The sequence below is a fragment of the Dipodomys spectabilis genome, unplaced genomic scaffold (assembly GCF_019054845.1).
Source record: "Dipodomys spectabilis isolate Male_0828 unplaced genomic scaffold, ASM1905484v1 ptg000173l, whole genome shotgun sequence".
NCBI classification, from domain to species: domain Eukaryota; kingdom Metazoa; phylum Chordata; class Mammalia; order Rodentia; family Heteromyidae; genus Dipodomys; species Dipodomys spectabilis.
Window position 1 is genome coordinate 1,941,386 of NW_024870850.1, and position 11,987 is coordinate 1,953,372.

The 11,987-nt window shown below is 37.3% G+C and overlaps 1 pseudogene; it reads right to left on the minus strand.

Moving 5' to 3' along the window:
• Positions 1 to 1,084: 1,084 nt before the first annotated feature.
• Positions 1,085 to 11,769, minus strand: LOC122119872 (annotated as a pseudogene).
• Positions 11,770 to 11,987: the final 218 nt, after the last annotated feature.

The window sequence follows — 11,987 nt, forward strand, 5'->3', positions numbered from 1 at the left end:
TCACTTACTTCCAATAAGTGATCGGAGACCAGTGGAACTATGGTTCAAGTGCTAAAGAAAGCATGAATGAAAAAGTAGGCCTTGAGTTGAAGCATGCATAAATGAATTTAATTAATATCAGAAGGAACATGTAATGAACACTAGCAGAGAAAAGAAATGAGTGCACTTGTGTCCATATGTTTTAAATATGTGATTCTGTAAAAGTAGTTTAAAACCCATAAAATCAATGTATTAAAATTATAAGTAATGCTTCCTTTTCAAATTAAGTCTGAAATGTGACAGATGAAATTGTTCAAGTTAAGAGATTTCCAGAAGTGATAACATCACAATAAATAATCTTATATATATATTTAATATTTTAAAATCTGTGTGTCAAATTAATAAAGCCTGACTAATCAACGATAAAATAAAAAGAATATCGATGCTTGAAGGGGCTAACATTTATGCATTACATACTTTAATCTTAGGAGAAAATGAAAAAATCATACATTGTACTCTTAAAGTGTATTTTCTGTAACAGATACAAGTAATTGCAAATTTGTATGAGGGAAGTAGTGTGAGAAAGAAGAGAAAGACAGAGAAGATGGAGAGAGACAAAGAAAAAGGCACACCAGAACAGAGGGAAAAGTCCCACAAAAGAGACTCAGGATAATTTCAAAATGACAACATGTGAGTAGAAATAAACAAGTATTGAACAAAACAATATCTAAGAATGTTAACAAAATATGCAAATTCGTGAGGAGAAAATATTAATGAAATGGATTGGAGGACTCTAAAACATGGTGATGTGCAGACTTGAAGGTAATGTGCATAAAAATGAGACAAGTTATTGAAAAAGACAGTAGTGAAATGACATTAATAAGAGGATATGATCAGATTAATCACAGATTGAATAGGAGGAACTAAAAATATAGAAGCAAAATTCCATTTTAAATGTTGATCCCCATCATTGTATCTATCAGTACAAGGAAAATGCACAATAGAACCTTACCTTTGAAATAAAATCCCATAATATAAACTGCTACAAGAAGAGATGATTACTGTAAATTTAGATCAGATCGTCTGTACACTAATCAAACTGAGTTTAATCATAAGAATGCATATTTCTTCTACTATGTTTTTTATCCCTAAAATGATATGGAGAATTTTTATTTGGCATTAACAAGATGTTGTAGCACTTTGGAACAAATATGCAGCCTAGAAGCCCTGCACTAGAGACCAAGATGGAGAAGACCTCCACTGCCACCATGACCTTCCCCTTGGCACTGCGGTATATAGGCAGGAAGGTGAGCCACACAGTGCAGAACACCAGCATGCTGAAGGTCAGAAACTTGGCTTCATTGAAGGTGTCAGGCAGGTTCCTGGCCAGAAAAGCCACAGTGAAGCTGGCCAGGGCCAGGGAACCCAGGTATCCCAGGACACAGTAGAAGGCAGTGATGGAGCCCTTGTTGCACAGAATGATGATATGGCCATGTTCAGAGTGTGCGTCTGTGTCAATGAAGGGAGGAGAGGCTCCCAGCCAGAGTCCACAGAGGGTCACCTGGATCAAAGTGCAGATGGGGATGATGAAGTTAGGAGCCCTAGATACCAGCAGCCACCTCATCCTTCTCCCTGGAGAAGTGGCCTTGAAGGCCAAAACCACAGTCACCGTTTTAGCTAACACTGTGGAAACAGCCACAGTGAACACAACCCCAAATGTGATCTGCTGTAGGATGCAGGTGACTGTGTTGGGATGGCCAAGAAAGAGCAAGGAACAGAGGAAACAGAAAATGAGGGAGATGAGCAAGATGTAGCTGAGAGTCCGGTTATTGGCCTTGACAATGGCACTGTCTTTGTGTTTCACAAACACTCCAAGAACAACAACAGTTAGCATAGAGAAGCAAAGAGCCATGCATGCCAGAGCCATGCCCAAGGGATCTCCAAAAGCCAGGAAACTTGCAGCTTTCAGGAGGCACTGGTTTCTCTGTGTGTTAGCATACTGATGATCTGGGCACTTCACACAATGCTCCATATCTGGTGAGAAGTGTAAATTACTATTAGTTCTTGTTGTGAACTTCTTTTTCTTCAAAGAATTTAAGAAATTGTTCACTTCTGTGATATTCTTAAAATAACACCATTTACACTCATAATAGTATTTTTGTTTCTTTTGAAAGCACAACCACCTAGTATTTCCATCTCCTTTTGATTTAGGTATTTTTATTCAAGTTTTTTTTTCCTTCAATGACTCTCACACGTACTGAAAAGGTATGCATTGGAGTGTTATAATAATTGAACCAAAATTTTTGCTGTAGTCCAAATATATAACTTTTGCATTGATTTGTTTGGATTGAGGACAACTAGGGTAGGAGGAACAATTTCTAAATAAGTCATAGAATTACCTGTGACATTAGCAATCTCATTCTCTGGGCAAGGAGTACAATCAAAGCAACAGGTAGCCTTCTCCTCCTGATGAGATTTCCTAAATCCAGGACCACAACTCTCACTGCAGATAGAGTGAGGAGTCTGAGGAAAATCATGGATGTGTCAGTAACTGGTCAGACTTCTACCTAACATTTCACAGAGTCCATTGTTTTAACTAATGGATTACTAAACAAAATGGTGCCATGCAGATAAGTTCAGTCAACTAATTGAATTCTGTTATAGAGTCCATATCCCATAATTTGCAAATTCTTATGTGTTACAATCTTGATTTCAAGCCTGTTGAATCATTGTGAAGTATGGGATATTTCAAAGGTGGAAGTAGTGGTAAGATAGTAATTCCTAGTGTACAGCCCTATGGTATTTACTTCAATTCATATCATACCTTACCTCCTATTCAATTGAGGCATGGAGAATAGAAGAAGCAAGACCTCCTTTATGTAGTGTTATATGAACCTCAGGCCCATGGTATCTTCTTCATTTTCCGGTGGCCATGGGGTAGTAATATTCTCAGAGGTGCATTCGAGGACTCCTTTCACCAATGATGGTTAAGCAGCATGCCAATTAACCATTAAACCAATCTCCACAGAAGGGAGCAAAAGAAAGCTTTCAACCCTGGAAAGCAACTAACAGGTATTCTATCGTTGTGTTATAACTCAAGATCTTGGTCCCAGATTTGAGCTTTTTTGCTCAAGGTTAGCACTCTAGTACTGGAAACAGAGCTAACTTCCAGATTGTTAGTGGTTAAATGGAGTTAACAGTCTCACTGATTTTACTGTTTGGGCTGATTTTAAACCATGATATTCAGATCTCTACTATCTGATTTGCTAGGATTATGGGAGAAAGTTGGTGGCATTCAGCCATGTATACACTAAAAGAGACACTTTTGCTGATTTGTGTGTTCTTAAAAATTATTTGGATTAGATCTAACCCACCTCTGTAGTTCCTATGGACCACTCTAGCAAATCTTCAGATAAAGACAGTTGGTTGCCATGTACCGCATATGGAGAAAACTCTCCTACTTTCACTACAAGTTCAAGGCCTTCTGGAAAGTTCCAAATATTCAGAATGTCATACTCTGGCTCCAATTTGCTTTCTCATCCCAAATCACTTGATCTCCAGCAGCATTGTAAAACTGGTTGTTTTTCAGGAAAAGGTGCAGCTAAAAGAGAGACATTTTATGGTGAAGTACATCCCAGAGTTAAGACAGAAAAGGAAGGAAGAAAGCTCCTGATTCAATGTGGTAGCTATTAATATCCCAACCTCATTCTTCAATGAAATAGAAGAAGCAATCCAAAAATTCACATAGAACAATAAAGTCCTCCAATAGCAAAACAATCCTTAACAGAAAGAACAGTGATGGAGGAATATCAATACCAAATTTCAAACTCTACTACAATGCTATAGTAATCAACACAGCTTGGTACTGACACAAGAACAGACCTGATGACCAATGCCATAGAACTGAACACACAGAAATGAACCCACAGATCTATGGTCACCTAAATTTCAATAAGGGAGGTAAAAAATAGAATGAAAGAAAGAAGGCCCTTCAGTAAACGGTGCTGAAAAATCTGCTTAAATATCTGTAGAAAAGTAAAGCAAGATTCTTATATATCACCCAGCACCAAGTCATATCCAAATGGAACAAAGATCTCCAAGTAAAGCAGACACCCTGAAAACTTTTCAGGAGGGAATAAGAGAAACTCTAGGCTTCCTTGGCACAGGCTGAAATTTTGTTTTTTTTCTTTTCTTTTTTGGGGGGTCCAGTCGTGGGGCCTGAATTCTGGGCCTGGGCGCTGTCCCTAATCTCTTAAACTCATGGCTAACACTGTACCACGTGAGCCACATTGCCACTTCTGGCTTTTTTTCTGCTTATGTGGTGCTGAGGATTTGAACCTAGGGCCTAATGCTTGCAAAGCAAGCGCTCTACCTCTGAGCCACCTTCCCATCCCCCGAAATTTTCTTAATAAGGACATGGAAACAAAAGAAATCAAAGAAATGTTGAACAAAAGGTATTCCCTTAAATTGCTGAGCTTCTGAATGGCTAAGAACATAGCTAGCAAGATAAACAGAAAGCCCACAGTTTAGGAGATCTTCAATAGCAAGGACCTCATATCTAAACAATACTTAGAACACAAAATATTGAATCCCCCAACAGCAAATCCTCAAAGAAACAATTTCCTCATTAATAAGTGGGCCAAAGTCTTAAAGAGAGCCTTCTCTAAAGAGAAAATAACAATAAGCAATAGACACATGAAGAAATCATCATACTCTCTGGCCATAAAAAATGCAAATCAAAACAACATTGAGATTGCACCTCACCCAAATCATAATAGCTATAATCAAGAAATCTAATAAACTAAGATGGTGGAGGGGATGTGGCCAAAAGGGAACCCTATTGCATTGTTGGTGGGAGTGCAAACTTGTTCAACCTCTTTGGAAAGCACTATGGAGTTTCCTCAAATGATTCCACATAGAGCTCCCCTATTACCCAGTAATCCCACTTTTAGGCATTTACTCAAACAATCATAACCAAAGCCATACTAAAATTATGAGTACAACTATTGTATCATTATTCACCATAGCTAAGACATGGAAAAAAAAAACAGATTCCCCTCAAGAAAATGAGATGTATGTGTGTATACATATATATATATATATATATACATATAGTGGAATTCCATTTTATGTCTGCATCAGAAAGAATGACATTGCCCTATTTGTTAGAAAATGAAAAGACATGGAAAAAAAATTTTAGCTGAAGTAAGCCAGGCACGAATAAACATAGGTCTCATGGTTTCTTTTTTTGCTATAACTAGTATACATCTAGGATAATCTTAGCAGACAAGCAGAAATGTAAAAAGATATGTACATTTGACCTTACAATATGATGCTAAGGAAAATGTAAACCAAGGTAGAGACACAGAGGTTTTAACTTTTTTGCTGTTGTTTTCAATGTACTTATAATGTAGTATGTGATTTTTTTCATTGTAATTGATTCCAGTGTTCCGCATATTGTATATACATTTTTCTAATATGGGGAGGGGAAGGGAAATAACAAAATAATAAAATAAAGATACAGGCTGACCCATTGTAACAATGAGATGTACAAGACACTATGTTGAAAACGAACTTAATTTGGGGTGAAGGGACTGAGGCGTAGGGAAGGTAGGGAGGGAAGGGATGGTAGGGCAGAAACAAAGAAGTTAACAATGCTCGATAGGAAATGTAGACACTCTGTACAGTATGTTTGCAATAAAAACATATATGTATAGTAAGAAAGAAACCAAGGTATGTATGTCTTTTGATTAAAAACACTTACATAAATGTGTGTATATATACGTATATAAATACATGGGTATATGCAGAAATTTAGAAATTCATAGAGTGAGAATCCTCTCAACAAGAGTCTTTGCTAATGGTGTGTGCCCTCCAAAGGAGAAATAAGTACCTGTGAAGGGGAAGGCACTCTTCCTTTACTATTTCCCACTGTGTGAACTTCTGTTTGAAGAAGAAGCATCTCATGGAGAGCCTGGGCCACAACACACACAGCATTGTATATATTATGACTATATCCAGACATAGTCATGTCAAAAATATGTCCAGACAACCAATCCAAAGAGGCGTCATGAGGACAGTTGTCCTATGTTACACAATCAGACTCAGCATCTGAGCAATTAAATGACAGAAACCACAGCCTAGCAAGGAAAATGTCTTCTGGGTATTTGGAAGGATTAACTGCCTTGACAAAATCTGTGAATCCAGAAACATCTACATGATGCTGTGTAAAAATAAGAGGTACATGCAATGAGCCTAGCATGAAATATCTCGTTTTCATGGTGAAATCCCACTGTAAATTCATGACACAAACTTTGCCTTGTATTAACATTTGCTCAAGACTCAATACTATAATTATTAGGGAATCTTTATCACCGTATACGATGAGTACACTTGCTGAAGAATTATTGATCTTGTTATAAGCTGCCATGACTCTTAAAAAATGTGATATGTATTGGCTTGAGACGACTAGCTCATAAGCTACACAAACTCTGTTTTTGGCCATCTCTTCTTTCAATTCAGCCAGAAACCATGAACCATTCTCATCCTGTGAGGTCAACAGCCCCACCCAGTTCCAGTTGAAGTGAAGCAGTAAGGAGACAATGGCAGTGGCTATTGATGTGTCCTTTGGGGCCATCTGATAGAGAGCAGGAAACTTGTTATGGTCACTCAAAGCATGATCAAAAGACCCAAAGGTAAACTAAAGGGAAAGAAAATTCATGAATGAGGAGATTTCCATGCAACACAATCTCAGGCTTGAAGTATGCTAAGAACCAGTAGGTAGAAGATAGTTTTGTTGTTTTTAAAATGATAATTTAATTATTTGTAAAATATCTGTTGATCTTTTTCAATATCTCTATCAACACTTTCCATCTATATCAACCCCAATCATTCCCTGACTTTCCTAATTCTATTCCACATAGGTACTTTGAATATTAAGTTGTTTTTCCCACCTATCCATTTTTTTATTCATCTCTCATTTTTCCTTAACATCTATTCCATGAGACAGGGTGTCATTCATCTTTCTGCTGTTTTTTTTAAACTGTTAGTAGATCAGAAAAGTTAAACCATAGTGTTCCATTCCTACGTACAACATATTTTAGTCAGATTGATAATGTAAGTATGTAAATGGCTATGTGCATATTCCATATTTGCTTCCCATTATATATTCATATTTTTGATGTAACATTCACACATGAGAGAACATTTTTACCCTTTCTTGTTCTGATTCTGACTTCTTCATTCAACATATATCTTCCCAGGTGTGTGTGTGTGTGTGTGTGTGTGTGTGTGTGTGTGTGTGTGTGTGTGTGTGTGTGTGTGTGTGTGTGTGCATGATTACGTGCATGCCAATAGAGGGATAGAAACACATGGCTTGTTGCACTGTCTTGGCTTTTTTCCCTCTAGACTAGTGCTCTACCATTTGAGTGCTCCTTGTTGGTTAATTGAAGATACAAGTTTTCTGAGTAGCCTAGCTTAAATATGTGAACCAAGAATACCCTGCTCAACATATTTGCACACTGCAAAGTCGGCTTGCATTTCCAAATTTATCAAAAAAGTTATGAAGATAGCTTGAAACAATAAATTAGCATTTGTCTGTTTGAACTCTTCCAATCTTCTTTTCCAAACACTGGACTATATATATCCCATGATCTTTGAGTATTCATTCTTTGATATTACAAAATTAAATAGTTTTATGAATAGAGTCTCTTCATTTCATCTTCTTTTAACACCTGAAATTGCACCAATTAGACATTTTTATAAACTTCCACACCTCCCACCCTCACCTGTGGAAATCTGTAGAGTCCCAGCAATGTCCCAATCTGGTCAGATGTTATTCCTGAGGGTCCTGTAAGTACTGCTGTAGGCCTCCTGTTTCTCATACAAGAGTAGTTTGGAATCTTGTATTTTCCAAAGAGCCAAATGAAGGGATTCTTAAACAGTGTCCAAGCTCTGAATTCTACATTATAGATATCAAGTCCCAGGGTCATGTTATGCAAAAGAACAGGATTTTTGTTGATTTCCTCAACAGCAAAAACCAAAGCTAAAACAAACTGATAGTTCTTGAAGATCCTAGACAATGAGCATAGAAATTGAGAAGGAGTATTTCAAAACATGTGACTTTGCTGTATTGAATTCTTGCTTCTTTGTTAATGAACATATTATAACATTAACCTCAAGTAGGAAGGAATGTGAATATGTAGTGTCTTATGCTTCTATATTGTACTAGGTAAGAACATGAAGGGAATTTGTCATGAATAAGATTCAGAAACTTATTTAAGATGAGAAAGAGATAGAGTGAGAGAAAGGCACTTTTCCCCCACTATCACATGGACTGCTGGAAAAAGCAGTTGTCCATTGTATTAGGTTTTCTTGAGATAGCAAATATTCTCTTGCCTTTATCATAGAGCAACTAGGTCCATCTTTGTGAAAAATAAGTTTATGTTATGTGTTCATGTGGCAGGCCAGTCTAACTATCAAAAGTTCAATTTAAGAGCAACTTTTATAAGCAAAGTGTTAGCTATGAATGATTCCATAGCAATGTCTTCTCACAGACCCAATCTATTGAACTGTTCTTCATGAAATATCAACCAGAACGAGAGCTCAAATAAAGGCGAGGAAAGTTTGTTTTTATTTATGTACCAAAACAAAAGGGATCCATGCAACTCCAATGAAATCATTATGGTGAGGGCAACCTCAAATACAGTGGATGAGGAAAGAACTGTTGCAATCTCACTTCCAAGCCCAACATGGTGGCTTCCAAGCCCACCATGACTACTCTCTTGCCAATATATTTAGTTTGATATACTAAAATAAAGTAGAATGGAAGACACAGGATCAAAATATTTTAGTTAATTTCTCTGAGTTCTGTGTGTGTGTGTGTGTGTGTGTGTGTGTGTGTGTGTGTGTGTAAGGGTTTGTTTGTGCGTGTGCATATTCTATAGAAATTAATATAATGAAATCAACTGGCATTGTTTTAAAAGGAAACAATGGAGGCATGATGGAAACACAAATGAAAGTATTAACTTGTTCAACATATAGAAAAATACATGTGAAATAATCATAATAAAAGACTATCATGTGAGTAAAATCTTCTAAACAGAAGAAAATATTGAGCTCGAAGAAAAGTTGATTATACATACACATATGGAGGAACAAACTGTAAGTAAGAATGAAGATGTATGAAAATGGTTTGTAAAACTTGACAAACCATTTTCCAAAAATCTCATAATACTGTTTTCCAAATTCAGCAAATGATTGGGAATGCCCAAAGTTTTAAATGCCTGTTTAATAAGCAGTGACAGAATTTCAAAATCCTAGTGCAGAAAAGGATAAAATGTAAGTTACCTAAATATGAAAGGATCATCAAATCTCTGATCTAAAATCTACACCAAGCTGTCTAATGATCAAGTTCTCACAAATGTAATATAAATACACGGTACATTCTCTAGACTAGAAAATAGATATCCTTTGGTAATGAAGGAGGGATTAAGATGTATCCAGACAAGCACAGTTGAAGAATGTAACTCCTGCAGACATTTCCTAAAAGAACTATTAAAGTAAAATTTTCAGACAAAATGGCAGAACCATTAATGACCAAGGAAAGATCTAAGAATATATACCTTGTATCCTGTCAATACAATAAAAGTAGAGTTCAACAGGAAAACCCATCACAGAAAAGACTCAAACTCATGGAAAATGAATGAGTCATTACTTAATAACTAGTAGCTCTTCAAACATCTAAGAAAAGAAAACTGCAATTTTCTCCAACTTCTTGACATTCAAAGCTATAAATTTTCCTCTGACTACTGTCTTTCTTATGTGCCATACGAAACTCAAATCTCATTGAATGATTCAACCTTGGCTCTGAGAAAAGCAAGACAAAACCAAACCCTAAGTTGTCAGAAACAAAATAAAATAGACAGAATAAAATAAAATAAGCAATAAAATAAATAAACAATAAAATAGAAATAGATAATAAAAATAAATCTGAAATCAACAAATTAGAGTTAAACAAAACCACAGAAAGGATGAACACAGCAAAAAGTTGGTCCTTTAAAAAAGTTAACAAATTTGGCAGACCCTTAGCAACTTCGACTAAGAAAAGAAGAGAAGACACACAAATATGACTATAAAACTATCAAAGATTCACATTATTGCTAGGGAATATGCCACAAACGTTCATGCCAGTAAATTCAAGATTATGAGGAAAAAAGGAAGCATCTCTAGAGAACACTGATAGTCCCAAAGTTAACCAAGAAGATTTAGCTTTAGTAAATAGATCCATAACAAAAAATGCAATTGGGGAGTTCCGGGAAGATGGCGGAGGAGAAGCTGGAATCTGAACAAGCTCTTGCATAGAAAACAGTTTCAGAGTTCCAGTGAACAGTCCCAAGCCAGAGAATCACACCAAGCGTGCCATCACAGGACAGAGAGTTAGTCAAGAGAGGGGAAGCCAAGCAGACACATCTGAGCAGATGCCGCTGCGGCGGCAGGGTCGCAGCAGCGACCACCGCCGCGGAGGCATACCTGAGACGCAGTCCAGGACGAAGGAGCCAGACGCAGCGGTGGAGCGGATTCTACTCAACACCAGCAAGAACCGACAAGGAGCGGACAACTTCATCCTGCACTTTGCAGACCAGAGACGACCCGAGATCCATGACTCCGCGTGAGTAGAAGCCCCACTTCCTCACTCCTCTGGGAGCAGAGGAGGGAAGGCCACCCCTCCCCCCCCAGCACCGGTGATCTCCATCTTGGATACCGACAAAGCTCGGAGGAGCGGCTAGCTCCAGCTCAGGCCTTGGAATAGAGCTAGACATTTGGCAGGTCACAGGAACTTGGCGGTGAGGTGACCTCACAGACTCAGTTCCATCCAGGGAGGGGTCGCCCAGCTCAGGCACCAGCCATTGGAGTGGCTCTCCTCGCTGGGTGGCCAGAGCCAGAGGCTGCCCCTCCCTCTAGCAGCCACCACAATCAATTGAAAAACAGAAACCCTGAGAATGACTCCAGGCTGGGTGCTGTGAGTTTTTTTTCACAAAATAGCCCCAGGGAAAAGCTACTGTTCGTTGAAAGGCCTCAACTCTACCCAGAACCTAGCCTCATCACTGCATCCCCCTCTTTTGTGATTCTCAAAGCAGATCACCCTCCCAGTAAACTAACATGGGAGGGGGATCTCAAAATCTTGGGTAAAGCAGAGCATTTTTCTGCCTGTTCCAACAAACTGACTTAAGAAACCAATCAAGCCACAGGACCTCAAGCTGACCAGAGACTCCAACCAGACTCTGGTTACAGACAAAAGGGAGATACAGGACTCTTCCCACCCATCCCAAAAAAAAAAAAAAAAAAAAAATCAAAGAACTTTTTTTTTCTTCTTCTTCTTTTCTTTTTTTCTTTTTCTTGTTTTGTTTTTTTTTCATTTTTTGTTACCTTATATATATATAAAAAATTTTTTTGCTTTTCTAAAACTTTTATTAATCTTTAATTTTTGCCTCTTCTGAAAAAATAATTGTTTTCCATTAACTTTTTTTTTTTTCTTCTCCTCTTATAATTTTTATTTTAGGAATACGTGAATGTGTGTTTTCTTTTCTTTTCTTGTCTTCTTTCTCTTTTTCTTTCATTCTTAATTATCTTTTTGTTTTTTTTCTAGCTCTACTGAACTTCTGATCTTTTCTTCTCACTTTCCTATCCTTTCCATCTTTTCCTCTTTGTTCATCTTTATGTGACTTAACTCTCGTCCTGCACATCCTCAGATAAACCCGTAGTTAACCAGTAGACCCTATCCCCCATTGTGTACACACTTAATCCACAAACTTATTACTCAATTCAAAACCTCTGAGACTTAAATTCACTAATAGCAGTACTTTATACCTATACAATATTTTAAGCATTTTTTTAAAGTTTTTCTCATCTCCTCTATGTCCCTCCCTTTCTCTCAACATATTCATATTCCTTTATAAATAGATGGTCTTTTAATCTCTAAAATAACATTAATTTTTACGTTTCTATTT